Source organism: Stegodyphus dumicola, chromosome 10 (genome assembly GCF_044657685.1).
Source record: "Stegodyphus dumicola isolate Sdum_Otavi_A_Nest chromosome 10, ASM4465768v1".
In the NCBI taxonomy this organism is placed as follows: domain Eukaryota; kingdom Metazoa; phylum Arthropoda; class Arachnida; order Araneae; family Eresidae; genus Stegodyphus; species Stegodyphus dumicola.
The window spans coordinates 45372527-45399486 of NC_140777.1; the positions used below are offsets into that span (position 1 = coordinate 45372527).

The following is a 26960-nucleotide window of genomic DNA, read 5'->3' on the forward strand; positions in this document are numbered from 1 at the left end:
AATAGATAAAAATACATTACAGTTTTTAATAGTTGTAGGTTCCATCCCCCTGGCATTTACTATTAAATCATGAAGAAAAAACAAAAAACTGTGGCATTCATTATCTTTTCTTCATCTGCATACTGAGTGGGAGAATTCTATTACTCTTTCTACTAACTGTAATAAGAGCTTTTTAACCCCTTAACTGGTCAATTTTTTTCCATAAATGTTCCAAAAAAAAGCATATTTTTTTATTGCATATAATTAAAGGCCTAACTTAGAATAAAAGGAAAATGAAAGAATTTTTTTAAAAATTTTGATAAATAATGAATTTAAGCATTTTTTTATTTTATAACTTTGTAACACAAATGCCCCTACATGTTGGCTTTTTGTAATCACGGAGTTTATGCAGTGAAGCCTATTATACAGATCTCACGAACTGCGAATCTAAAAGAAAACTTACCATACGTTAAAAATTCATACTTCCAATACCATTGTTGACTAGTCTTTTTTTATGTGATACAATTTAAAACACGGTGTCAGACAAAGTCCTACATCACAATCAGGACAGAAATACCGTGTTTCCTTTCGGATTCTCTTTCCACTTTCATTCCTCCTGGAACAGCATACAACGCATTGTCTGGTAGGTCTAAGTTTTTTCTCTCTTGGAGCAATAACTTCTATTAAGTGTATCTCGGTCAGTCTTAAAGGATTAGGCTCAGAACCAGGTCGTCCATATTTGCAAGTCATCCCAGAATGGTACATCTCGATAATTCTGTCAACAAGATCAAGTCTGAACCGTAACTAAGTTTTCTTTCCACCTTTTTTACAATATACGACATATGAGTTCCATACGACAATATCAAAAATGTGGAAAAAATTTTTTCTATAATATTTTTTCCCTTTCTTTCTAATGACTCAAATTTTGGTCCATGCGGTCTACTTCTCCCATTGTGTTATTATAATCCATAACAATTTTTGGTTTCTGTTTCGTTTCGGAGCGGACCTGTATTTCTACCTTTGCAGTATTATGAATAGTAGACAGAAATGAAATATTCTTTTTGTCCATCCACTTCATAACAGTAACTTTTCCTCTCTGAAATGCAATGATTTCTCCTTTTTTTAGTTTTTTCTTTTGCATTTCCTTTGGGACTTCTTTTCTCTTTAGATTCAGGGTGCCATATGTATCCGTTCGACACGAAATTAATTTATCAGCTAATTCTGGCGACCAATAATAGTTATCCGTCGTAAGACAATATCCTTTATGCAGTAACAGATGCATCATTGTCGTAACAACTTGTGACGAAATACATAGATTTGAAAACTCTGGTTTCAGAATCGTGTTTTTGCCTGTGTATATTATTACAGAGCATACATAACCAGAAATCGATTCGCACAGCATGAAGCATTTTATTTCAAATCTTGCTCTTTTTAGGGAAATATACTGCTTCCACCCTAATCTTCCTTTGAAAAGCATAAGGCTTTCATCTATAGTTACGTCACGTTGTGGTGTCACCGTCGAACAAAACTTCTCATTCAGATGTTTCAAAACTGGCCACAAATTCACTAATTTTGGGCATTCGTGACTTTGTGCATCAAATGCTGAATTATCCGAAAAATGTAAGTATCGTTGCAAAAGGTGAAATCGACGATGAGTCATTATTTGGAGAAAAAAAGGCATGTATGTGGAATGTCTCTTACTCCAGTACTGATCAACTACAGGCTTCTTTATAATTCCTTGCAGTATAACCAGAGCAAAAAATATATGCATCTCTTCCTGAGTTGTTTGTTCCCAAAATTTACTTCTTGAGAATTTTTTTGCAGTGCTTGACTGGATGCACTGTGTCGCATACTTGTTTGTTTCTTCCACAATTTTATTCATCAAAGAAGAATCAATAAATGCTTCATAAAATTGTAGTTCATCAGAAGTATCATCAATTTGTATATTTACTGCTGGAACACCAGTAAAATTGAACCTGGGACACAGAAGAGGCAGGTTTTCTACATCAATTTCAATAAAATTTCTAGCAGAAGTCAAGTCTTCATTGGAGCTGATCTCACTACACAAAACATCTGAAGAATTATCCAGAACATTACAAGACAGTTCTGAATTTGTATCCGAATCATCAGAAGCATCTAACAATAGAGTATCATCATCTATTGTATCATCCATAACTAAAGAGCTTTGAATTCACAACCAAAAAACTGTGTAGCAAAACTTTCAAGAACCAATAATGCAAAATATTTTCGACTTCCAGTAACAAAAGAAAAAACTCGTTAGAATGATTTTATGGACAAGCTACGCCATCTATTGAAATCTTTTAATACTAAAGCCTCTCTTTCAATATATTAAAAATACAGGCAAATCAAAATAAGAAAGGGGGAAATATCGATGCACGTACAATGTACGGGCTAACCAGATGTGCCCAATGATCAGTAGCCCGTACACTGTACGAGCAAACCAGTTAAGGGGTTAAGTTGGGGGGGGACCCTTAGTTTGCATAGTTTTGAATATATATGTCAATTTTTTTTCCTGTTACTAAAAGAAGAGGAACTTATGTTTGACTGTTCTTGAAATCGATAGTTCTATTCAAAATTTAATCTAATATAAGATTGCTTTTTTGATTTAATTATAAATTTTACATTGCCGTGTTTCTCTTCCAATTTGATACGGTATCTAAATAATTATAAGATCGTTGTCTTAAGTTTGACAAAACAACTTTGCTCACAGTATCTAAAGAGAATTACTTAATTTTTCAAAAGACAGGCAAAGGACAAAGATCTTTTTTATACAAAATTTCTTTGGCGTTCTATATGATTACAAATTACCTTAAATGCTAGCTTTATTTTTTATATTAATTTTTTATATTATTTAATGCTAGCTAGCTTTATGCTTAAATGAGCTAGCTTTATTTTTTACAAATTATCAATGCATTCTTGATTGTTTTTATAGTTAGGGCATTCAGCAATATTTATATCGTCACTTGAGAGTTCTTTTTTAAAAACATTCATTCGGATCTCAGTTATTATTCCTATCATCATTTTTGTAATCAACCTCAAAATGAATTTTCTTCAAACATAATTTGTGTAGAGCACTCTGCATTATTTTTCTTTTATTGACACAGTATTAGATTTTAACAGTTTCTTTTGCGGCAATCCAAGTAAGCGATTTTTCGTATCATCCTCACAATCACTGCACTGAAAATGTTCACTTCAAATTATAGTGTTCTTCATATTAATAGAATCCTGTCTTCGATACATGTATCCATTTTTTTCACCAAAAGCAAACTGTCCTTTGAAAATATATGAAGTACAATATTCCTATCTTTCTCATTTCCATGAATTTTATGGCACATTGCTACAATGCAAGAAGACATACAAAAATGATACTTTACAGCAGCATCACATGGGCCAATGCTCAATCTGAAAGTAGTTGATTAGCACTAATTACAAAAAAGGGGGGAGGGCTTTTTTTTTTTTTTCAAACAAAAATTTCCTAATTAAATTAAAAACTTTTTCCTAGATATTTTTAAAAATATATAAATAAAAATAACACAAAGAAAAAATTTCAAATTTATACTTATACAGTACAAAGTCCGTAATCTGGAGTCGTCGGGACTTCGACGATTCCGGATTATAGATCATCAATTTAAATCTGGTAAGATGGCATGCAGAAATTATACAATTAAAAATATGAAACCATAAATTATGAAATAAAGAGCAATAATGATCTGAAGGGTATCAAAATTTACAAAAAAAAAAAAAAAAAGCTCAATATTTAATCATTTACTTTATTAAACATTTCTTTCAACATAAGCTGTTTAAGTTGCTTTGTTTTTTGTGCTAATACTTTCTCTTTAATTCTATAAACAGACATAATTTCTTGTTCAGTTACAAAGTTCCACCGTTCAAATCCTGTAATTGCTGTGTCGAGAATACCGACTAACTTGTCACTCAAAATTTTTTCATTTTCAATAACCTCTCTGTCACTTTCTTCACTATCGGAAGCGGTATTTTCTGGATCTAGAACAGTACTACAGATTTCGCCATCCATTAATTGATTGATGATTGGAGCATTGCTGTTGCAATGAAAAACTTCTGTTATATCATCTTCATTTATTACCGCTTCTCCACATTTCTTTACAAAATCCAATAACTGGAAAATTTCACCTTTAGTTTGCGATGTCTGAAAACCTTCAAATTCGCGGCTATCATCTTCATCATCCTCACCACGAAATATGGTAGCTGGCCATAAATTATGCCAAGTATTTTTTAACGTATCTGGAGACACACCCTCCCCCGATCTTGCGATGCTCCACATAGCAGATTTTATGCTAAAAAATTTTAAAAAGTCTTGAATAGTCTTACAATTGTTCAAGAAATTTAACATAGATTTTAAAAATGCTACTTTATATTTGCATTTTAGCGTGAGCACTATTCCCATATCCATAGGCTGAATGATAGACGTACAATTTGGAGGGAAGAATAATATGGATACATTATCTTTCACTAAAACTTGAAGTGAAGTATGCACCGACCAGTTGTCTACAATCAGGACTACTTTTGAGTCATCAGGTAAACCAACCAAATTTAAATGTCTCCAAGCCTCAGGTATAAACTGATTTTCAAACCAATCATTCATCAACGCTTGTGTCATCCATGCTCTTTTATTTGCCCAATATATAACGAGGAAAATCGTTACTCCTTAAATGTTCACGGTCGTACACATTTTCCGATTACGAAAAGTTTGCACTTGTGCATTCCTGCAGCATTTGCCTACGCTAAAATTATTAATCTCGCTTTGGAATCTTTGACATCAGTTTGAGCCTTTTCTGTAGAGGTTGCCAAGGCATTTTGCGGTACATATTGCCAGAAAAGACCAGTTTCATCAGCGTTGTAAATTTGTTCTGGAGACATTTCTTCACTAGTAATGAGTTCAATGAATTCATCTGCAAATTGTTCAGCAACTTCAGTATCAGCTGAAGCTTTTTCACCTGAAATTTTTAATTGTCTTATAACATTGCGATTTTTTAATTTGGTTAACCGACCTGTTGAGTATGTGCACTCAGTGTTTAAGTTCATTTCTTCATGAAATATTTCATTGGTTCAAAAAGTAGGCAATGGCATGCCCTCGTAGCGACACTGTCTGGCCCATTCAATCATCACTTGGCTATGATCATCGCTTTTAGCATAACAAAACCTTTTTCTGTTATTCATTGCAAGTGGGGTGTTGGAATCCACAAAAAATTCAAAAAGTTCCTTTTTTTTTTTTTTTTTTTTTTTTTTTGCTTATATCATACACAGTTGACTTTATAAATGTCATACTCCTCGTATAATTTTGAGATGAATATGCCTTTATCCATTTTTTGCAGCAATTCCACTTTTTGTTTGATGGACATCGAAACATGCTTTCGCTTTGTAAATCCTTTGGCAGCTCCAGAATTGGAAACTCTTTTTGACATAAAATCGAAAGTTCAAGCTTAAATTTTTATAAAATTGCTATAACTGTTTGCAAAAAATAATAAGCCGAATCTAATTAAGATTAAGGAACAGCACAATCTGCAACATTAACTGAAATGCCTTAGAATCAGTAAAGATAATTTTAGCATAGCTTATACCGTCCATTATACATTAAACGCGCATGCGTAAAGCATAAAAAAAAGTTTGTGGTTTTGAAGTCCGGATTATAGATCATTCCTGATAATGAACATCCAGATTACGGACTTTGTACTGTATTTTGCTTTATATCTAAAAGTTGGTATCTGCAAGAAATTTCTGTTGGTCAAAATTGGGAATTCAAATTCCCCATGAATTTTTGGAATCAGGAATAATATATTTAATGACTGGCAATGCTATTTTTATTTCATATTTTGTAAAACTTCTAAATTTTTTAGTAACAAACTCTACAATTTGAAAGCAAGTAGTGGCAAGAATTGTTGAAATAAAGCAGATTTTTATCTCCAGCATGCCAGACTGTAACCGCTCGGAAAAGTAAGGGCGAAAATTAATGTTTTCTGAGTTTTTAATTAATATTGTTACGAATTTGGTATTTAAAAAGCTAATGTTAGTTCAATTATAAATTAAATGGTTTTATTTCTCGCGCAGTGCAGCGCGTGACGAATATTAAAAGAAAGCTAAGCCGGAAAATTGAAAATACAAGAGTGCGTGCATTAAATAAATAAATATCTCTTTTTGATTTCGAGAAAGTACTGGAAAATTCTAGCGCGTGATTTTAAAATCTTATAAAAGGAGGAAAACATCTCAGTTTGTAGTAGTTGCTTAGTTTGTTGTTGTTTAGAAAACTGCCATTGTTGATTATAGCGAATTCGCGGATTAGCGTTCTTTAGCTGTTTTGAATTACGTTCGATTGTACATTTGAGTAGTTAAAAGATAACTACTGTGAGATATTGTGATACTGCATGATAATTTGAGAAAATTTAAGCATTTCTGTTGTGATAATAATAAATTTTTGTTCATTTTTCATCGGACTTGTGCATTCATTTCATAACGAACCCATACGCACGCAACAATTTTTGGTGTCAGGAGTGGGGTTTGAATGCCAATCAGAAGAGCGATGGAAGAGCAGTTAAGACAGCTGATATCAGCCTTTGTTGCATTTAAGGAAGAAATGAAATTGGGCCAGGAATCCGTTAAGGAAGAGATGAAATCTCTTAAAGATGAGATGAAAGCTGGTCAGGACGAAATGAAAAGAGAAATTACCTGCGTAATAGAAAATAAATTTGAGGCTATGGAAGGCAGAATAGACGCGGTTGAAACTAAAGTTGGACAAATAGAAGAAAGAGTTTCTTCGGTAAAAGAACAAGTAGAAGAAAGAATTTCTTCTGTAAAAGAACATATAGAAGAGAGAGTTTCTGCCGTCGAACAACAAATTGATGATAGGGTTTCTGCTGCCGTCGCCAAAGAAGTTGGCAGCCTAAAGAAGTGCATAGCGACGGTAGGAAACAATTCTGAAGGTTTCAAATTTTTATCGATGCCTGCTCGTTCCATTCTGAAACTACCTACATATGATGGGAAGACCTCCTGGCAGGTGCATAGGACACAATTTTCTATCGTTGCGGATGCGAATGGATGGGATTTTCAAGCTAAGGCCTGTCATCTCGCCGCTTCTCTGAGAGCAGACGCAGCGGATATCCTGCAGACGCTTCCCGAAAACCAAAGGCTAGATTTCGAAGCTCTATCCGGCGCATTAGAGCTGCGCTTTGGCGAGAAATGTTTAAAAGACTACAGCAGGCTTCAATTAAAATCCCGTCAACAGAAGCCCACCGAATCACTCCAGGAACTCGGCACGGATGTTGAAAGGCTGTCCCATCTCACCTTTTCGGAATGCCCGACAGAAACAAGGGAAATCCTGTCCTTGCAATACTTTATCGACGGCATCCGAGACCCTGAAATACAGAAGGCTCTTCGAATGGCAGATGTAAAGGATGTAAAAAGCGCTCTGTTGTACGCCGTGAAATTGGAGGCAGCCCAGCAAGCAACTCTTAGAGATCGCTACCCAGTCAGAGCTGTGCGAGTCCACGACCCAGGGGACCAATTGATGGCTCGTTTAGATGATTTATCCAGACAAGTTGATGCTTTGATACGGAGTAGCAGTGAGAACAAAGTGGCTCTAAGGTGTTGGAGATGTGGTAGTGAAGGTCACCTAAGACGGAATTGCAGAACACCCCAGGGTACGGAATATAAAGCAGGTGATTTAACCAGACAAGTCAGTGGCTTCAGACGGAACAGAAGTGAAAAGAAAGTGCTGGAACTGCGGAGTTGAAGGCCACATACGAAGAAACTGCAGAACACCCCAAGGTACGGAAAATAAGACCATTTCCCAGCAACGACGCAGTAAACAAATTAATGACCATATTGAGGAACGGAAGTTGCCAGATAATGAAAAACCTTGTTTTAAAGCGCTTAAAATTTATACAGTGAATGGCAACAGTAACGGAATGTCCATTAATGGGAATATCGATGGAGTTCCTTGCAATATGATCATTGACACAGGAGCTAATGTTACCATCATTAGGAAAGATTTAGCTGAACAGTTTAAACTTATTTGGATGCCATCCTGTGTCCTTCAGACTGCGTCTGGTGATAAGATTGACATAGCTGGGAAGTTAAACCTGAAAATCACGTATGGAAGTGCCGCCTACCATCACACGGCATATGTGGCGGATATTACAGATCCATGCATACTCGGATTGGACTTTTTAAGGAAATACAATTTTTCCTTAGATTTCAAAAACAATAAGCTGCTTTCAGCATCTGATGGCATGACTATCCATCCTCAAAAGGGATCCTCGCCTGAAAATGTCGACGCCTTGTCCGAAAGATCGAGCTCGGGAAGCTGCCGAAATCATACCAGAGTCGAAAAGAAACGCAAGACTACCAGCTATTCTCCATCTCAGAAGCTCTTCGGTCAAGACCTTCGTCTGCCTTGTGACCGCCTGTTTAGTCGCCCTATGGATGCGCCTTCATCGCCTGAGGAACACATCCAAGATGCCCAGGCCCGGTTTGAGAGGATGCATCGTTCTGCACGAAAGCGAGTCAACTTGGCGACGGAGAAAATGAAGACCAGATGCGACACAAGAGCTACTAGACATAGATCCAACAAAGGAGACAAGGTGTGGTTGTGGAACCCGATTCAACGAAAAGGACTGAGTCCTAAATTACAATCACCTTCGGATGGTCCATATACAGTGCTGAACACGAATGACGTCGTGGTTCGGATCCGTGAGTCTTCGAACTCTTACGACAGGTTAGCTTATTACTATGGCCATAGAACGTAATGTAAATAACTGTAAATAATATAAGACCATGGTCCTTTTTGTTTTTAAATGTATATTTGATTTGATTTGTATTTAGTATTTGATTTGCATTTAGTATTTGATTTGTATTTGAAATGTATTTGATAGCATTTGATTTGTTTTATTTATTGCATTTATTGTTCATGTTGTTTATTATTGTAATGTAATGCTTATTAATGCATTTATGCCACAGTTGTAAGTTTAGCTTCCTGTCCAGGGATTGTACTGCCCGGGACGTGCAGTCCTTGGGAAGGGGGCAGTGTTACGAATTTGGTATTTAAAAAGCTAATGTTAGTTCAATTATAAATTAAATGGTTTTATTGCTCGCGCAGTGCAGCGCGTGACGAATATTAAAAGAAAGCTAAGCCGGAAAATTGAAAATACAAGAGCGCGTGCATTAAATAAATAAATATCTCTTTTTGATTTCGAGAAAGTACTGGAAAATTCTAGCGCGTGATTTTAAAATCTTATAAAAGGAGGAAAACATCTCAGTTTGTAGTAGCTGCTTAGTTTGTTGTTGTTTAGAAAACTGCCGTTGTTGATTATAGCGAATTCGCGGATTAGCGTTCTTTAGCTGTTTTGAATTACGTTCTATTGTACATTTGATTAAATTAAATGTACAATAGAAAAATTAAAAGATAACTACTGTGAGATATTGTGATACTGCATGATAATTTGAGAAAATTTAAGCATTTCTGTTGTGATAATAATAAATTTTTGTTCATTTTTCATCGGACTTGTGCATTCATTTCATAACGAACCCGTACGCACGCAACAATATCTTCAGTGATTAAAGTTGCATGGAGATGAGTGAAAATCATTTTATACCCAACACTCGACAACATTTCAATTTGGTTGGTTTACCTGATGACACAAAAATTGTACTGACTTAAAGTTTTAATGAAATATAATGTATTCGTATTATTCTTTCTCCAAACTGTACATCCATCATTCAGCCTGTAGCTATCAGAATTCGCGCACTGAAATACAAATATAGAGTAGCATTTTTACAATCCATGTTCAATTTCTTGAATAATAAATATTTTAGCATAAAATCTGCTGTGTGTAGCATCACAAGATCGTGGAAGGCTGTGTTTCCAGATACTTTAAAAAATGCTTGGCATAATTTATGGCCATCTACCATATGTCATGGCAACGATAATTAAGATGATAGCCACGAAAATCACGGATTATAATAGCACAAAAGTTTGATTTAATAATGTTCCTCTCATCATTGCTGTACTTGATTTGTCAAAGCATTATTTTGAACATTAGGCATACAAATGCTAAATGCTCAATCCTTTGCAGCACCTAAAAATTTCCTTCTGTACGCACAGAAAAATTGAATGAAAAAGGATTTGAAGGTTACTATAGGTTACGTTTTAACGAAAGTTTCTTCCACCACAAATATCGACTGCACAAACAGTTCACGTTGGCATGTTTAATCCTGAACCTTCTTTATTTATAGTAGATAGCAGCTCAACACAAACCAGTCCATATATTTTGGCCATGTTTAGTCTTTTAAGACCCTCATTTTTCAAAGAAATCTTCCAGATCTTTTTAGGGTATAAAAGGAATTGTTTAAAAGGAAATTTCTATGTTATTTTTTTTTGGCTATATCCTAATCTCCTTATTCTATATTAGTTTTAAATTTTTACCTTGAAATCTTGCCTAAAATTGAATGGCGAACCGAGGTGTTCCCAGACTGTGCTCACTACGAGTCTAGGTCACTGAGAGGCAGCTGTATCTTTGTTCCTCTGCAGCTCATCGGTCAGCTGATTAACATAGAAAGGTGGGTCCCCATCTGTATTTCATTTTCTCTTTCTTCTCTTCCCCCTTTTATTTTTTGGGCAGGAGGTTTGGTTATCAACTAAGAAATTGTTGGGGTGACTTTCTGAATGTCAAGGATAATTTTATCAGTTAGCTGTTTGGTTTTTCACTAGAGCAGTTCTCTTTCGCTTCGCTTGGTTCAAAGAAGTTTTCTTAGTGCTACGTTTAACAGTTTTGGAGTTGTAGACATTTATATTTTTATTTTATAGTTTATAATTTCAAATTGTAGATATAATTATTAGTTTATTCTTTTTTCAGATTTTTAATTATTTTCTGAATGGATCAGAGAAGGCTGACCATTTCTAATTGCTTTAAGATAGTGAATCTGATACGTATCGCAGCACACATGCAAAACATACAGTATTGGGTTGTGCTTTTTTCAAAGGTGGTGTCACTTTCTTCGAAAAGTACCACGATGAAAAAAATAGACTACAGTGTAAATATGAAATGTAAGTAATGTAAATATTATATACCCATGTTACTTTTTTTTCATTCATAAGCATTTAACATTTAATCATTATATAACCAAAAATGAGCTTTTTAGGGGATGGTAGAGTAGCAGATCTCCCCATGGCACATACTGGGTAATGCTAAATCTGCTATGGTATACAGAATCTAGTGTTTTTTTAATCATAGGCAAAATCTCTTACTCATTTACGCTCTTCCCATCAATGCTTGTTTCAGAACTCTTTTCGAAGCTCTATTTAATCAGTGGCCTGAAGCAGGCACACCCACAGAATTAAAACGATAAGTGCTAACTTTACAAAATTTTACTTGTGTACTCCTCTAGGCCTAATTAAACTGCCTACCTTTTTTTTTATCAAAATTTCATCTTTAAAAGGTTGCGTGCCAGAAAGGGTTAAAGCACCTCTTTCAAAAACATTCAACCTGCTTTTCCTTTTCCATATTAAATTATTGATTTGACAAAGCCTGCTTCTAGTACGCACGAAGAGAGGAAATCAATAATGTTGGCTAAGTAACAACTTTTATTTTGGGATATTTCTCTAGGAACACTTAAATTCTGAAACTCACTGTAGTCATGTGTTTAAATAAAACTTTGCTTAACTTTATATCAATAAACAATTAATTATCAATATTATTTATCAACTTTTAATAATCAAAGTGATTTAAATTACGTAAATGAATTGACGGTGTATTCGGATATCAACCTCTTGGTCATCAACGACTCTATTGGGAATGGTAGATAAGTACCCCCCCCCCAAAAATGTATTTTTGAGACGTTTACTTTAGTCTTTTAGTGAGGAAAATACTTATTATATACCTGTTATTAGCAATTACATTTATTTTTTACTAGCTGCCTGTACAATATGTTTTTGTATGGCATGTATTTGGTATGACAAATCATATGTCCAGATCAAAAGTTAGCAGTCAAATAGTCCACTGAAAAACATAGTACTGCATTTTTTTCCGCCAAGAGCACTTGCATGAGTAGTATATTTAAGGTAATTCACAAAAAGTATTTGTGGTAATTCACATAAAGTCATGAAAAAGTATTCACAAGACAAAACAATATTTTGCTCAAATAGTTATGTGCCATTCCAATTTCCAGAAAACTTATGTGTGGCAACCCAGGTATGTGCATAACACATGTCTGTTTTGGCTGGTGCACAATGTGAATGTTGCATGATGTAAATTTCTGAAATTCTCTGATTTTTTTAATGCGAAAACAAATTTCTCTACATATAAGAAGAAAAACAACACACAAAAAAAGGGATTTCTTAACCGCTTCCCTAACAATTTTTTTTTTTTTAAATTGCAAAAAATCATCACATTTTTTTTATTTTATTATTAAATACAACAAAACGAAACAAATCAAAATATGTATGTTTTAAGTTGAATTTTTAATTTTTTGAAGGTGTAAAAGCATTTATTTTAATATTAGTTTACTATCCCGAGTTATCTCGGGCAAACAAAAATAGTTAAATATTAATCTTTGTATGATTGTTTTTGAAACAAGGGACAACACAGAGTGATACCTGATGTTCTACACTGGTATCTGGTCTCTTTTCTTACTGGCTTACCGCTGGAATCTCTTTCACAGGAGCACAGAGTACACTGTCTCGTTGGATTTGATCCCCCCCCCCACCTCTTCATATTCACTATCTGAAAAATCATCGCTTTCGCTATCTTGCATCATCAACATTATTTTATTTTTTTCCCAACACATGCATCCTTCTTTATACATTACTAATCCACAAGCCAACGTATACTATACAATATTGAAACACGCAACCAATCCCTCCAAAAGAACCGTGCAACCAACAAAATTTGGCAAACTGCCAATCAAAGCTGAATATTTCCTTTCATTTCCTCCAGACCGAGTAAAACCGTAATAAAAGAAATCATACTAACAAATTCTGCTTCACCCGAGTTTTCTCGGGATAATAATTAACTGCAATATATACGAACCCAAGATAACTCGGGATAATCAGGCAAGCGGTTAAAAGGCTACATATTTTATTACCAATGTTTCTTGCTTTTTAAATTTTAGTAACTCTTTGCTCTTTAATGTAATTCTCAATGCAGCACTATTTTGAAAATGGCTTTTCCTTCTGTATGTTAGCTTGGTGAAAAATTAGTTGCTAATTTTCACGACTTTTTAAAAGTGCAGATTATCAGAAAGTGCTTTTTTTTTTTTTTTTTTTTATGTCCAAATAAGGTTGCTGTTTCATTTAATTTAAAATTTTACACCAACATGTTTCTTTTTGAATTTGATACAATTGTATGATGAAAAAGAAACCATATTGTGACCACCAAGAAGTGGCCTTTTAGATATATTTCTATATGCTACATGTATTCAAGATGTTCTACAACTTGTTTTGCAAGCTGTTGTAATTTCAAGTTTTTGTATGTTGTTTATTTCAAAAAACTGTTTACAAAATTGTATTGAATAAAATGAGAAATACAAATAAAGTTGCTTCTGTACATATACAATAAATAAACTGTACACTGTAGATACCTGAACAAACTAGGTGTGTTTATAAGTAATTGTGTATTTCTTGGCAAAAGGCTGAAATACATCAATATCCATTTCCTGTCAAGGTGGAACAACCAACAAGTACTGTATCATACACACCTGAATTTATTCAGAATATATTTCAGTTTGTTTAAATATTTCTACTATCTTTAAGGACACATATACTAACAAAAACTTAGAAAAATCTATAAATTTTTGTTTCATGTTCTATTTCATTTACACTTTGGGCAGATTTCTTTGTGGGATATTAAGTCTCACATATCCACCATATTAAATAAGGTTAAAAATAAATTAAATACGGAGACTAGAATTTGCTATTTAACACACGGCAGAGGAAATGATCCTGCTGTTTTGTTTTTTATTCTTTTCTAACTGTATAGAAGATTAAATGGTTTTAATATATAAAAATTTAGACTCTACAGCCCACATGAAAAGGTCAAGGTAAAAAATTTCTTAATTTATTTTGCACCTTAAGAAATCATATTTAAAGAACAATTATGCTTTTGCTTAAGATAATTTAACATAATCTGCTCATATTGTCCAAAATCTAGCCCCCTTTTTCTTTTTTAAATAAAAAATATGCATATTTATTTACACAATTAAAAATTTGGCTTTTGGTACCTAAAACAATGAAGAGTTTAATCTGCATTGCATTATTATGTATAGATCTCAAAACGTATAGAACATACTTAATGTGTATTTCAAGAAGATATGATAACAATTTTTCAGCAAATTCCTTTTTGATGGGAATTCAATACCAAATTCATTTCCAAGAAAATATGTAATAAAAATAATTCATTAAAAATATGGCAGCTAAATTAGATTAGATTGAAATAAACAGATTTTAGTTCCCATAAAATAGATCAAATCAGAAAAGGAAAATTATAAAAGACAATAGAACTCAAAAATTACAAGGCAAAATACTCACTGATGACATTCAACAGCTTTTCCTTTATTTTGATAATCCACAATAGCCTGAATCAGCTGAGTATTTTCATCGAGCATCTAATAAATATTTGCAAAAGAAAAATACATACTAAATAAATTATTTACTATTTTATCAGAATAAAGAATTTTCATCACAAAAAATCTACCGACATAGAGCAATAAGACAACTAAATCTCAACTGAAGATCCTATGTTTTAAAAATACACATTTTTGAGACAACTAATTGCAAACTTTGCAAAACTTTCTAATTAACAGGCAAAAATTACACGCCAAGTGCCAAATGTGGTGATCTGCTTATTTCACCTCTTAGTAGCTAGGCAAGAACATGATTGTCAATACAGGAAATTTTCTTCCAAGATTTTGAGCTCCTTTTTCAAATAAGTAATGACTTTTTGATACTTTCTAACTATCCACAACCCTGCTGATTAAATAACGAAAAAGTATTCTTAGGGCAAAGCAATGTGTCGCTAAAATAGTTATGTGGAAACCCATTACATTGCCAAAAGGTATTTATGTGACAGCCCAGGTATGCACATAATGCATGCCTATTTTGGATGTTGTGCATTGCCAAAGTTGTATGGATGCTGAATTTTTGCAATTCTAGTGCATTTTTAAGCAGAATCAGATTGCTGAGTACATGGGAAAAAGAGTGAAAAAGGAAGGATTTCTCAAAAAATTTATTTTATTACTGATGCTTCTTTATTTTGACTGTTTGCTCACGTACAGATTTTTTAATATGCCGCAACTATGAAAATGACTGTTGTATTTAAAGCATTGACTTGGTGAAAAATTAGTCCCCAACAAAATTCATGAATGTTCTCCAAAGTTGCTTGTTTGTGATTTTTCTAGTAGGGGTAACGTTTATCACAAAGTCTGACTTGGGAGAACATTTGTGAACTGGTATTCAATTTTGGAGAAAAACATTTGTTTGAATTTCTTTACATTGATTTCAACCATGCACCCACTGTTACCTATTTTTTTTACAATTTTATTTTTCCATACATGCACATTTCCACATTTTGGGGCTGTTGCTTTCCCTATGTACACAGCAAATTGTTTCTACTAAAACACAATCAGAAAACCAGTCACACAACCTCAGAACTAAAATTTTAAAATAAGAAGGAAAAAAAGAGGTGCATGACGCTTTTAAGAGGACCACATTATGCTCTTTCTATGCATATAGAAAGGAAATCCAAGACTTCAAAGATGACAAAAACTGCAATATGTGGTCCCCCACTATGCTTAACCTCTTAACAGTTTCATTTTTTTCATGAATTCGAACCAAATAATGTCACATTTTTTTATTGCATATCGTTGTTCATTTTACATTTGTAAGCTAGAAAATGTTATTAAAAGTAATATTTATAATTATTTTAAGCATTTATAACAACTTTTTTACAGGATATACAATAAAAATGTTTTCCCTGGAAGTTGTCTTTTCTCTCTCATTGTTGCCTCACAGGGAAGTTAAACTTACAGTTGCGCATATATAAAAAATACAATTACTACGCAATTATTTCCGATTACAATTACTATATAATCATTTTCAATTACAAATACTACAACTACATTTACTTACGCTGTTTTTTAAAGATCTGATTTAGTGTGATACATCTTGAAACAAGGCAAGAGGCATAGTCTAACATCACAGTCCGGACAAAAATACCTAATCTCTTTTCTAATTCTCTTGCTGTTGTCATTTTTTTTCAGTGAACACACATAGCACTGTCTTGCAGGTCTTAGTTTTTTTTTTCCCTGTAGGTAGAATTACCTTTGAAAAATGTCTCTCTGTCTCTCAGTCTTAGTGGAATTGATAAATTTCCAGATCGACCTTTTCTTTCTTCTATTGCTTCATAGCTTTCAACTAGGCGGTCGATAATATCTAATCAAAACTGTAAATTTGTATCTTTATCGCCATGCTTCTTGTACAACACATAAGCGTTCCATAAATGATGTCTAGAAGATGAAAAAGTATTTTTATAGTATTTTTGAACCTTTTTTTTATCATAGGATAAGTATTTAGGTTCTGGTCCATTTGATCTACACTACCTATTGTGTTGCTGTACTCTATAACTACCCTTGGTTTTCATTTTATATCATTCTTGTACATGGGTACTTGAACCATTTCTGGATTACGTACTATAGATATAAGAGACACGGCTCCATTTCCATTTATTTCATAATGCACACTTTTCCGCTCTGCTGAGTGACTATTTGCAATTTTTGAAGTTTTTCATTCAACAGTGCTTTAGGAACTTCCTTTCTCTGAAGTTTTAATGTTTCATACATATCTGTGCAGCAACTAATGAGGACATCTGCTATTTCAGGCGATGAATAAAAGTTATCTGTTGTTAGACAGTATCCTTTATGTAAAAGTGGTTGCATTAGTGTCATTACAACCTACAACAATTTGCTCAAATATTTGTTACTGTCATCAAATACAGTTCCTTTTCCTGTGTAAATTAACATAGACCATACATATCCAGTCTTTGATTTACAAAGTATGTACATTTTTATTCCAAACCACAGTTGTTTTAGTGAGATATACTGTTTCCAACTTAGTCTTCTTCTGAATAACATAAGACTCTATGGTGTCTCTAAGTCTATGGTGACATCTCGTTCAGGGGTAACGACTTCTTGGAATCTAGTTTTCAAATGTTTTAGCACCTGACTTTAGACTGACTATGTCTTTTAACTAATTTTGGGCACTCATGAGAATTAATACCAAATTTTTCATTATCTGAAAAATGTAAATAACTATGAATTAACTGGAAACGACAATATGACATTACTTTGGGAAAAACAGTGTAGATGTAGAATGCCTTTTGCTCCAATATTGCTCGACTACTGGCTTTTTTATAATACCTTGCAGAATAATCAAAGCAAAAAATAGCAGTATTTCATCTTTCGATGTTAGTTCCCATTTTTTTCTTCTAGAATGTCTACTAAATACACTATTTTGCATGCACTGCTCAGCATATCTATTTGCTTCCAAAACAATCAGGTCTAGCAAATAATCATCCATGAAAGCTTCATAAAACTGAAGTTTACCATTAGCTATATCAATATTCAAGTAAATTTTTGGATTTCCAATGAAAGCAAATCTAGGAGGTGGATAGGGTGAATTATTAGAATTAATTTTAAAATATTGCTTGCTTGGCTGAGACCATCTGTACTACTATCAGACACTAGTGTCGCAGTCATATAGAAAACTTTCACTACTTTCAGACTCATTTGCAGATATTTCAGATTCTGCTTCCAAATCACAAAAAATTGGCTCCATACCTTCTGAATCATCCACTATTTTATGATAAAGATAGGTTACAATACTTGTGTAAAATACATATTAAAGCTAAACACACAAAGACAAAAACCCATGGTGTAATGCAAAGCTTATGAAAAAGCCCGTGCTTTCAGACCAAACAGAATACACTTCGCAAACTAACATTTTGTGGACAACTACCACCATCTATATGACTAATTTGGCATTAAAAATAGAAAAAATACAGCCAAAATAGTGAAAACGACAGAGAAATCAGCTTGCCTGCGCTCTGTACGGGCAAATCATTACAGGCATAAAAATTAAGGGGTTAAAAAATGAGATTCCTACGAGAGAGAGAGCTATAGTCATACTTCCAAATATGTCTGAAGAAATGGAAAACAGGGAGGGGGGATGCTATGTGCATATCAGTCTACTATGTCTTACTCTCAGCTTTTAAAGAAATTATTTCATAGTTTTTCATGTTTCTTCAATAAATAGATTCGAAATCATTCAAACCGGAATCGAATCCAAGTTTATATGTTGCTCTCTGATTGTGTGGCATGTGTACACTTTAGAGCCATTCACGTTGGAGCTTATCTGAGCTAGCAGAGTCAGTTCAATGTGTCAATTAGCTTCGCTATACCTACAGTTCAGAGTTTTCAACTCGCTGCCCTATGGGGAAAAATTGGTTTTGGAGATGGGTTGACTATGTCAGATGACTCCGTTAGTTCAGATAAACCACAGTCTGAATGGCTCTATAAAATACTGCGAGCTCAAAATTCTTCTTAAGAGGTTTGGTGACAGGAAAAAAGAGGCGGGAGATCTTTCTCTTGCTGTCAACACTAATAGAATTTCCCTTTTCTAAAGCACATCATCCAATTGCCTCCTTGGCAATGTTCTTGATATTGTGACAGCTAAATAACAATGGGTATTGTTCAGTTCTGATGAATGCATCAGTGCATTAATCCTAACTGTTTATAACAGGAATGGCCAAACTAAGACTTGCAAGCTGCATGCGCCTCTCCCACATCTTACCTGCAGCTCGAAACCTTGTGGTTCTTTGGCACTTTAAATGAGACTTGCTCTCAATAAACAGTAGTTTAATTTTCAACACATAACTGCAATTTGAAAAATAATAATAATAATAATAATAATAATACAATGACCTTTTTTTTTATTAATTACTAATTTGCTTTCTTAAAGTATATTATGCATGTAACAATTTAATAGATTCCAAGCTTTCTGCCGTAAGTTTATCGTCAGAATAAGAAGCAGAATTGCAAATAATTCTATTTCTGTTCATTACTATCACAGTCATGTTACCTTCAGAGCAGATAATGGACATCAGGATAGCACATAATATACTTATATGAGGGCAATTTAAAATTAATGCTCTCGAACGCTTTTCCTCTGGTTAATTTTATTTCAGATTCTTCCTGCTTATGTTCTTTGTAAATACTTTTCTTTACAATAACAGTCGTGATCCATTGTCTTGGAAGATTTGCTATTCCTCCTGAGATATTAGTTTTATTCAATCTTTGAATAGCTAGGATAACTACTGAAAGAACCTCCTTCATGGAGGGAAATCGCTGTCCATGTGGTAGCTGTTTTAATTTGGAGAAAAACTTGAAATATGTGGATTTTATAGTTAGTCATTTCACAAGTTACTTCCCCATGCATGCATTTCTTATGCATATTGTTCATTTTTATGCAATTTTCTTTTTCATTTTCATAATTTTACCCACACTAAAATGCTGCAGTTACACTCTTTATACCTGAAAAACATTTTTTTCCCATTTTACAATAAAGATTTGATAATCCTAGCAAAATTCATCATTTACGTAACCAGTGGTTGAGCATGGTGAAATTTTCGGGGTCACAGACAGAATGGACTTCACTGGACTGACACCGATTTTAATTCTGGTCAAAATTTTTAATTTATATTTTGTCAACTGCCATTATTCGAGATATAAAGCTTTCACATTTATCATCAAACTTTTGTTTCAATAATGTTGCATCATGCAATGAGAGGCCAAAAAACAAATTTCTTTTTCCTAACACCATCTGTCAAGATACTGATCATAGTGAAATTGCTTTCTCTCATGATTTTTCCTCATATGTTACTTGACAACATTATCTTTTTAGCTCTCCACAAATATTATATTCAGTTAGAGCCGGTGTTATGCTTTCTGCCACCCTATACTTCGAACATTTTTCACCTCTTTATTCTGTAGTTCAGTGCAGCAGAACCGGTTTTCCCGGTTCTGGTGCATGCACTATAATTCTTTAATCAGTTGATATTTTTTATCTTCTTAATATTTGATCATCTTGTATGCCTGTATCACGAAAGCTTAACAGACAAAAGGAATGTTATACTATTATCCATTCCCTGATCATTAAAAATTTCTTACAATGGATTGTAAAGTTCTGCTGGATTTTAGCCCCATAAACATTTCATTTTGAACATCATCTTTCCTTTCTTTAAGTGACCCCATATGCGTACAGACTACATTTCAAAGAATTATCACTTTAAACTGTCGTTTTCTAGAAAAGTTTTGTCTCAGACCTTTAGCTTTAAATAACACAAATATATGCAACTTCTCTCACCTTTAATAAATTAATATAGAACATCCTATAAGGAATGCTTTATTAAAACTGAATGGAAGATCTGATGGCGCTATCATTAAATCTGGCTCGGCATCATTAAATTTAACATTAGATCTCTACATTCTTCAAGGATTATGTAGCATTTCTGAACTGCTAGATATCCCTCTCCTTATTTATGCCTGTATTTATCATTAGGATACATGAATTTGTGACTCTTGGAAAATCCAGTTGCCGCTCTCAAGGTTTCACGTTAATTTACCATGCGGCTCCTATCATAGTAATAAAGTTTGACCACTCCTTGTTTATACCACGATTTGCATGAGCAATATGAAAGTAACAAAATTGACTTAGCCTGCGATTTTCATCGGTACACAGTATACCAATCTATTTAAAAGTGCATCTCCCATCTGCATTTAATTCTCAATAATGCATTTTCTACAATATTTAGACTTTCAATTAGGTTTTGGTCAATGGATGGCATTATCATTGCCTGAATTTCTGTATTTGCATGGATACATGTCATAAACCTGAAGGACCTAATTCTGCTCTCAAATCTTTGAGATTGATAGCTCATCATTTTACATGCCACATAATTCCTAATCCCCTAACATTGTCTGGCTTCCCAGACAATGTGCTGTTTGTTGCTCCAAAAACTGCAACTGACGCAAAAACTTACAAAGAAACGCAAATTTGGCACAAAGAATATAAAGTATGACTTTGCCTGGAACATTGTTTTCAAATTTACCAACGTGAAATTTATTTTCTGTGTAATTTATGTAAATATTGAACATTTTCATTAGTACGCCTACTTTACTTTTGTAATCTAAAGTGAATTGTAATTTAATCTGAAAATAATTAGATTTATTTTCAGAATTTTTGTCTTTATATGATTACTTTTAGAACTAATGGCTCTACTCTTATATACACCTTAAGATCACCAAATGTGGCGATATGCATTCTGCGCTGGTTTTTGGTGCGTCTGCGTGTTGTGCGCCGATTTTGGGGATGATGTTGTTTGTATGGCAACCCTTTTGATGTTGAAACTTCCTCTTTTGTTACAGCAGTTTTATTTGGTCATTGGTTCGTGTCGTGCATGTTTTGAAATTACCTATGGCAAGATTTCAGTTGCGTATTTTAGATTGTGTTCAAAGCAAAAGAAGGTTTTGATCATTTGTGAATCATAGTATCAAATTTGTGGATAGAGTCTGGCTGTCATATAAATACCATAGAGAATACATGACGCCATGGTAAAGCTACATTCTGCTATCTGAAGAAGCATTCATTATGGCAAGTGCATTTTATTTTATTGTTTTTATTTTGTAGAATGTTATGTTAATGGTTTTTTTTTTTTTTTTTTACTATGAAATTTTGTTGTTATTGTTGTTTTTTGAATTGTCTGTAATTCATTTTTGTTATTTTAGTTTATTTTATTGATTTGTAAGCAATGCCTAGATTGTGCAATTTGTAAAGTTTATTTCTTATTATAAATACATGGTATTCTTTGAAATTTATTGTTGTTAATTTATTAAAGCAAGGTGTGCATAGTTCGTAGATTCCTTCGCTGCCTAGATTGTGCAATTCGTAATTTTTTTTTTTAAGTTAAAACATATTACTGTGCACACAGATATTTTTGATTAGAAACTTTACATTTTTGCTATCTAAATTTTTTGTTTTTGTTTTGGCAAAATGTGGATTTTGCATTTGTAAAAACCACGTTTTTGGAAACATTTTTAGGCTTAAAATTTGAAATGTAGACACAAAATTTAGATAGCAATATGACACCGTGGAGTTTCTTGCCAAAAATATTTGGCAAGAAATTTGTCGCCAACCGAGGGCATATATAAGAGTAATTCTGAACAGACTGTCAGGAAAGCTGGTTCTTATGCAACAAATCTATATTTAAAACAAAATCTTGGTTACAAAACTGTACTCCATATTTTAACTCTCAAATATATGTAGATTTGAAATATGTACTAAAAAAATATGCAAATTTTGAAGCAGTTTTGATAAACAAAATTGAGTGGTCAGAGGGTTTAGTTACAAGTGTCCAGCCATTTGAAACTGCCACATATCTTTACTTATACACACACATAGTACATTCTCATTAATGCATCACATAAAATATATTAGAAATTAGTATCACTTTCAATAAATGGAATATCAAATTCTGATGGCCAAAATAATGTAAGTTTCATAAACAATGCGATATATAGCTAAACATTTGCAAAAATACGATCGTAGATTGGAATAATATGACGCATTCAAACTATTTACCAAATAATATATACATCAATTACAAATAATGGAAATTGATTCTTTCTGATTATCTGAATTCCCACTGAAAAGTAGTGATATAGCAATACACCACCTAAAAGTATTGCAGAAAGTGCAGAATCACCCCCTGCTACGTGCGTTTCTCAAAATCGCTAACTTGAAAATAACAAGTCAAAGAATTGCACAAACTCAGTATACATGTACACATAGACCCATTTTCAACTTAAAAATATCAGAGATTTGCACAAAATTGGCATTGCACACTCCCTTGACTTTGTCCATGTACACATCGATACGAGTCATATTAGTAGCATCAACTTGAAAATAACAAGTCAAAGAATTGCACAAACTCGGTATCCATGTACACATCAACATATTTTCACTTAAAAAATAAGAGAATTGCACAAATTTGGCATTGTGCACTCCCTTGATTTTGTCCATGTACACATCGATACATGCCATATAAGTGGGTGATTCTGCACTTTATCCAAAATATTGATGCAGCAACCCACAATATTGCCAAAAAGTATTTATGCAACATCCCAAACATGCACATAACTTTCCCTCATTGCAGACAGCTTTCTGTTTCTCTAAACATTTTTTCCAGTGTGAATAAAAATTAGCATGATCCCTCTCACCGAAATTTTAGCACAATGACAATTTCGTCAATGAACTATATTGCTAAATATTCCTTGAAAGAGAAAAAGATGTTGAAATCTTGAACCTAGCTTCCTGTATGAATACAGCATAATTTGGCTCATGTATAAGAATCATACAACTCTTTTTTGCTTTTAGGTTGGATGTTTGTGCAATTCTTTGAATTATTTTCTTTAGGCAAAAACAGATTATTACAGATATATATATAAGGATGACAACAACATAAGAAACGAAAAGCGTGTAGTCTTGAATGAAAAAAATAGGTGGTATACTCAGTGCCTCGTTGAAATAGATATAAAAAGAATTAAACAAAAATTTTTCTCTAAGTCAGCAAGTTTACAACTTTTCTGTGGGTGCACGAAAAATCAGACAGTACTGAGAAAACTGTAGAGCTAAAGAAAACCTCTCTGGCTAGCATAAGAATAATAATAACAGCATTCTGCCCGAAGTGAAATTTTTGTAACATCTGGTGAAAAAATTATTAATTCTCCATTCCAGTGCTAAATATATGTGCAAAAGCAAAATTAAATACTAATATTTACCTATTAATTGTTAATTAAATCATCATAAAGTGCTTTATAAATCTTCAAAATGGGATCAAACAAAAATTAATCAGAAAAATTACATTGAATATTCCTCAGACCGCTGATGTTTTGATAAGAGATAACAGTGCCAATTTTCCATTCAGAACTTTTTTTCTTTGACGGTAGGTTTTATAAAGCTACAGTTGAACTGATGATCTAAATTCAGATTAACTAAAAACCAGAAAATCTGGAAACTGAAAAAGAGAGAGACTCAGCAATACTGTAAAAACAGTTCAAAAATTTCACAATTAAACTAAAATTCAGTATATTTAAGTATAAACCCCCCAAATCACAAGAATAAATTACAAACATTTAATTAGATATTAACCAAAATCATAAGTGTAGTTTAAAGAGTATAATAGATGCCAGAAATCACCATATGAGTCATGCTTAAAATAAAGTGATGAAAAGTAGTATATTACTGCTGTCATTTAATTAATTTCATTGATAAAATGACAGTTTTATTACATTCTAAACAAAGAACACGATTTTAAGATGTCCTTTACTACATTTACAAAATAGTCATAATTTTTAAAAGTTCTATTTTATAAAAATAATTCTCAATGACAATCATAGACTTTCTGATGGGTTAGATTCTCGAGAATATGTTCTTTTTAAATGTGTATGGAATGTCTAATTAAAACAAATTTTCAAGTAACAAGAAAATTATTTTGAAACATGATAAAACATTTTAAACTTTCACATTTTGAAAATCTTTGCTTAAGTCTTTGCTTAAAAAAAAGAATATACACCTTTTGGATTTGTGCAGGCGATGGAGATGGTCTCACTTTTGAAGGTGGAACATATGCAACAGACATATTTGTATACTTATATTACAACCCCTTTGAACACAAATTTGACGCTTTCAAGTCAAATATCGAAATTGCTAGACTGCAATGTAATGACTAAATTAAACAAGGAAAAACATGTTGCCATTTCATATATCGAAAATTGCATTGCGATCTGATTGGACGATCTGAGGCCTGTGCTCGAGCCTAGGAAGTTAGAATAAGTTAAGGCTACTATGAAGGCTACTATAATAGACGTTTGATTCCATGTGAGCAAAATTGAAATAACATATTAAAAATAAAAAACAAGAATTAGATTAAACTTTAAACGTTATCCTAAATTAATGGAGGTTAGCGAAATCTCTTGTCAAAAAATACATTTTCAGATGAATAACATTATGCGTGTATTTAAAAGGAAAAATTGAAAATTCAATAAAGGAATTCAAAAAGAAAGTATTTTTAACTAATGTTTTAGAAACTTTTAAAATAACTTGAATCATACGAGAAATTTGACAATTAAAAAAAAAAAAATACGAGAAAGAATCTGAACTGCAGACAAAAGAAGGAGGAAAAGCCACGCATCTTTATAGGAGTGCAGAAAAAGCTGAAATTCGGATTCTCTAGAATGTTAAATAATGAAATTTAGCGAACAGCGCTAAAGAGCCAAAGTTGGCGCTCCACACCTAAATGCAACCCTAAAGCTTAGATTCAAAATGGCTGACGAGTCAGCCTGTATCTCTAGTACAGGTCAACCTAAGTTGAGAACACTGGATATACTAGAAAGTGTATGCGTCCGCCGAAAAATATAGTTCTACCGTTTCGAGAAGTAATATTGTAAAAAATTACCCTGTGAAATATGAATACTGCTGAGCAAGGAGAACGTAAGGGAAAAAAAAAAATGTGTAAAACCATAGGATATTGTTCGGAGAACAGCCTTAACGCCGAAAAGACGAGAAACAGCTTATTATGGTATACCACATTATGCTTACGCCACTCACCCAAAGGCGAAAATAAGAGTCTGAGATCAGGCAAGCAGAGCTTTAAGGTGGCAAATCAAGGTAGCGTACACTAACATAATAGTAAAAATTTCAATTTTTAACTCATGAAAATCATTTAAGTCCTGGCCATTTTCAGGGCCACAAACTAAAAATACAAGGGCCGTTTTCAAGGCCAGAAATTTTAAAAAAAGGCAGAACTATAAATAGTTATAAATAACATTTTAAATACAAGCTAACATCCATTAGAAAATATAATATGAAAGTATCCCACCAGTAGAAGAATGTTTAAGATCGCTGAATACTGATAGTTTGACATTGTTTGAACCCAAGCAAACGAGCTGGATTTGTGGTTTTTTCCATGTATAACGTGAATACGAGCCCGTTTCCTTTAGAAAGTCCTCCACGAATATATCTCACCTCTTAGTCAGATAGCTCTTGTGTGCTTTGCCATATTCAAATCACCTAAACTAACCAGTACGGAAGTACTGATCAATTAAGTTAACTATGGTAGAAGGAACAAGGATTTCTGTCTAAAGAATGAGATGTCTTCGTGGAGACTATAAGGGTAAAGGACTTTTTTTATATAATACACTGAGATACTCCAATTCAGAGCTTACAGTCATTACATTAGAGTTTAATATTTTTATAATTTTTTAGTTCATACAAACATTTCCGCTTTGTTATAATTAACAAAAGATATTTCTAATATTATATTTTTAACTGATTGGTACAAACTAATTGGTATAAGATCATTTACGTCTTAATTTTTATGTTTGCTTTACAATTTTAAAGTTTTTAATATTTTTCTAATATCTTGAAATTTCGAATGGTAAACTCTTCAGTTGTTAGACTGTAATCCGAAGATCTCATTTTCCAGTATTTTTATTTATTTTATTTTTGATTTTAAACAGTAATAAAAAAGATAGGATAAGACGTACTGTAGGACAGTGATTGTCTGGGCATGACTGGAAGACTATGTGTCTTAGGAGAAATTACAGGGTATAATTTTTATTGATGTCTGTTACAAAATATAATTAGAGTTTTTTAAATAATGGAAAATTAAAATCAAATTAACATCTTTAGAAAATAAAAATCGGCATTTTTCTCTGGTTCACTGTTTCGGAAGCAACAAACTGCATGAACTCCTAAAAATTAAGAGAAAATAACTCGTGGCAGATTTTCTAAATTTATATATTTTACTTTTAACTAAGCGAACGGT

At 33.0% G+C, this 26960-nt stretch overlaps 1 pseudogene across 1 annotated transcript in view; it reads right to left on the reverse strand.

Annotated features, from left to right (window-relative positions):
• Window positions 1-24877, reverse strand: part of LOC118201555 (uncharacterized) — a 94040-nt pseudogene extending 69163 nt beyond the window's left edge. The window contains exons 1-2 of the transcript XR_015043393.1: window positions 24708-24877; window positions 14552-14628 (exon numbers count right to left, since the gene is read on the reverse strand). The product of XR_015043393.1 is annotated as an uncharacterized LOC118201555 (transcript). The remainder of the gene's footprint in view (window positions 1-14551; window positions 14629-24707) is intronic.
• Window positions 24878-26960: the final 2083 nt, after the last annotated feature.